Source organism: Panicum virgatum, chromosome 4N (genome assembly GCF_016808335.1).
Source record: "Panicum virgatum strain AP13 chromosome 4N, P.virgatum_v5, whole genome shotgun sequence".
Taxonomy (NCBI): domain Eukaryota; kingdom Viridiplantae; phylum Streptophyta; class Magnoliopsida; order Poales; family Poaceae; genus Panicum; species Panicum virgatum.
In genome coordinates this window covers 21,719,196-21,723,445 of record NC_053148.1, presented here as the reverse complement: position 1 = coordinate 21,723,445, position 4,250 = coordinate 21,719,196, and the positions used below count along the sequence as shown (strand labels likewise).

General features: G+C 42.5%; 1 long non-coding RNA gene across 1 annotated transcript; it reads right to left on the bottom strand.

Moving 5' to 3' along the window:
* Positions 1-1,558: 1,558 nt before the first annotated feature.
* On the bottom strand, positions 1,559-1,933 carry LOC120669014. Its single transcript, XR_005672655.1, has 2 exons — positions 1,707-1,933; positions 1,559-1,632 (listed from the first exon to the last, which is right to left on the bottom strand). It is a non-coding gene; the product is annotated as an uncharacterized LOC120669014 (long non-coding RNA).
* Positions 1,934-4,250: the final 2,317 nt, after the last annotated feature.

Here is a 4,250-nt window from a genome sequence, read left to right as displayed (position 1 = left end):
TCACCTTTGCCATCATCAGTCTCGGTGTCGCTGTTCATTGGTTTTGCTGTATCTTTGCCTTTTCGACGCTTCGGGTCACCCTTCTTAGGCCCCTTCTGCAACTTTCTCTTCCCAAGGTGAGTGTCACCTATATTTTGACGTGCCCAATCGCTGATGGAATCATTCCCCGTAGCCTCACGTAGATCTGACACAGTTTATTTGATCTCTGACAATATGGGATGGGAGAGGGATGTTGCCTGTCATCATCATCCTCGTCCAGAACTGGAGCCCGGTTAGATCTACCATATTCCATCCATTCCCGCACCGGATTTTTCTCATCATAGAAAGAAAGATGGGCTAGCTGGTCAATGAAATCACCTTCTTCACGCATCTGTGGGCCGGAGACCTCCTCAAGTCGGAGATGAAGGTTGTAGTTGACATAAACAAGCTTATTAAGTTTCTTGTGCGACAACCGATTGCGAACCTTTGTATGCAGCAAGGCAAAAGTACTCCACTTCCGCTCGCATCCACTGGACGAACAACATTGCGAAACAAGCCTCATGGCAAGGTACTGCAGTTTTGGAGTAGTTGATCCGAACATCATCCACCAGGATGCTGCATGTGCAACCGAGTATGTAAGCAACTATTTTCGAATAGAGAAAACAACAATTTCATACGGAATAACTCTTACATGGGGATGTCTTTGGGTCCATCGCCATCCGCATTGCCATATCACTGCTATACTCGCCAATTTTCTGCCGAAACACGTCAAACTCCTGCAATGCCTGGACGGCGCTCTGGAGATCCGTCATGCGCTGAAATGTATCCTTAAGTCCACGAAACATTTGTTGAGTTGGATCCATCGTATATGCATACCTCGGATTTAGGACAGCAGCTGCAAAATATAAATCACTTCAAATAAGCATTATTTCAATAGAGTTTAAAATAGACGACTGATGTGTGCTTACCTGGACCCACATACGTGCCTATGAACACGTCACCCAACCTCTCGTCCACCACCTCAATATACTCTTTCAGTGTGGAAACATTTGTTCCAAAGAAAGACTGCAGCTCCTGTTTCATAGTCTGGTAGGCCATCACGACTTCGCACATGTTCGGCTTCTTGTCCTGATCAGCGAAGCGGAAAAACTTGTATATTGGTTGAACCGTGTCGATGATATATTTCAATGCATCCCACCACTCCATACTTGCAAAACTTGCATGAGTAAATCTACCATCTTCAGTATTCGCCCATTTGCTGTGTTGGAACTCAGTAGATGCCATCCACTGCATGAAACGATCACGTTTCCGATCGATGCTCTCTAGGAACATGTAGTTGGTTCCAAATCGAGTGGCATTCCACTTGACCAACTCACCACCGATTGCGTTCCTCATCATTGTATTCAACTGACCATGATTGTGTAACCAATTTGAAATTCGCTTGCACTGCTTGATGATAACACCATGTTCAGGCCTTCGAGCTATATCCTTCAACATCAAATTGACGGTGTGTGCTAGACAAGGTGTCCAAGCTATGTGGTCATACACGTCACTTAGTAGTCCCTTTCATGCTTTTTTGTAGTTCGAGCCGTTGTCGGTGTCTACGTGCACGACATTCTCCGGTCCAATCTCTTCCACCACCTTTCGAATCTCCTGTAATGGAAGACAAATTGTTTAGTAACATGACAAAACATACACAATGTGAATGGAACATGTTTAGGGACTACCTTGAACAAATATGCAGCATCTTGAGTTCTTCCAATCGCATCAATAGACTTATGGAACCACATGACCCCATTGCAATATATCAAAAAGTTGATGACACTCATCCTCATCGGACCAGTCCATGAATCACAAATCAACGTGATGCCAAATAAGGGCCAGTCTTTCTGAAACTTTACGTACCTCATCTTCAAGTCTTGCTCATTCTGATCAAGGTACTTGCCATCAATATCCCGTCCAGTGGGTGATGCGATACCTTCACCTGCAACCATATGAAAATCATGAGATACAAAAATGTAAGCTCATAGGTATCATTGCAATGAAAGAAAACTTACCCCACTTCTGTGTCTCCCTGACCGCGCTGATAAAGTATGGACTGTCAGCCTGTCTTCCAGGTACTCCTGCAATATGGAAAAACTTTGACCAAGCTTTACCAATAGCTTCCTTTGCGTTCTTACACTTCTGCGTCCAGGAGCCTGTATCAATCCTTGGTTGCGTCATTCCTCTTCTCCCACCAGCTGCCAAGTTATAGTCCTCCACCACAGGACTCTCCCTCTGCGAAGTGGACCTTCGAAACATCCTCTGCATAACATTCCCCCTCGTCGAACCACTACCCCCTCCACGCTCATATGCACCTCCTCTCTGTTCCACCCCCCGTCGGAACTCTGCTTCCGCTCTCGATAGATCCATGGCACGCTGCACTTGAGCCTCCTCATCTTTTTCATCACCGGGATAGTTTCCCTCCGCTGCAGCCTTCTCCCGTCTCAACCTCTCTCGGGCCCGGTCAGCAGTTGCCTTCTTTGCCCTATCCAACTCACGCTGAAAGAAGTCCCTGCACATCAGGTGGCACAATCCTGCAATGGATCACCTCTGCCCCGCGCCCAGCCAAATGTTGTTTCAATCTAGTCGCACCACCTCCTCCTTTCTGCGTACAACAATAGTTACATCGCCATCCGGGATAAAGATTTTCACCGTGTTCTCATACAACATCTCTGCTTGCCATTGTCTATCTGCATACATGCACAACAAAAATATATCATCTAACATTCTAACTCCTACCTAAGTCATAGTGTCAAAAATCATCTAATACACCTAAATTAAATCTACCTAAAACCTACTACATAGTGCAAAAAATCATGTACTACAAATAAATCTTCCCTAAATTCTAAATATACCTAAGTCATACACCTAAATCCTAAAACAAAACATCGAAATATACCTAAATCCTAGGGAAAAAAAACCTTACCTGACCGCGGATTACCGCCGCTAGTTGGCGGTTTACCGCCTCTTAGGGCCGGTAAACTGGCCTACCCGAGCGGCTAACCGGTCGGGACCGGTAGATCTGCTACCGGTCCGGCTTACCGGTGGAGGATACCGGTTAGCCGCGCTCCACGGGCGGCTAGCCGGTCTCGGGCGGCGGGCGGCGACTTCTGGCGGCGGACAGGAGTCAGCGAGGGGGGAGCGGATGAGGGAGGCGCTGGTGAGGCTTCGGCTGAGGGACACGCGACGTTAAATGACCTCTGCCGCGCGATGGGCCTTAATGGGCCGCGGTTTTTTTTTCTTTTTCTTTTTTTATTTAACTTATAAATTCCGCAAACCAAACTAAATGAACGAATTTTTGAGAAAATTTGACACCATTAGATTCATCGCACCTTAAAATATTTTTAGGAATTTTTTTGGGAATTTTTCATTTTTTTGAATTCAAATTTAAATTTTGAATTTGGACCGGTTTCATACCGGACCTAGCCGGAACCGGACCGGTTACCGACGGTTTGGTTAACCCTGCCACTGCCATGACAGAGATCTCATGTTCATCTCGATTAAGCCCGAAAGCTTTAAATAGCCAATTGGATATTGAAATCCAAGTCTTTCTCTTGCTCTGTGTACTTTTTTTGTGATCGAGCTAAACTCTGAAAAATCTACCCCTTCAGGACCATATCTAACTTCTCCTGACCCATAGAACAATTGAAAATACAAATCATCTGATATGCCAGCCAATATTTACGCCAGTAAATCTTTCTATTATTTTGTGAAGTCAAATTCATACCACAATCTAAATGTTAACAATATATTCTACCCAGATTGCTTCATACGAAAATCTATTCCAAATTTTTAATATTTTAATTAAATATGTATTGTATGTGAGTCTCTGATATTACTGACCATTCAAATCTAATATTATAACCATATGTTAAAAACCAATATAATTTTAAAACATGTAGTGGTGCGTAATTAATTTTTAATATGTAACGGACTAATAGTCCTAGTATTTGTACCTAAAACATATAACTTACTAATATTTCTATCAAACAAATATTTCAAATTCAACTCAGTTATATTTATATTTAAACTAATATTCATATTTAAACTATTATTTTTAATTTGACTAATTTTTCTATCTAAACTAATTTTCCGAATGAACTTCTAAATAATTTTTAGATCAACAAATTATATATAAGTCAATAATATTCTGTATAACTATTTGTACATCTACTATTCAACACATACATTTATTCTAGTATAGCTACTACTATTATTTGTATAACTAC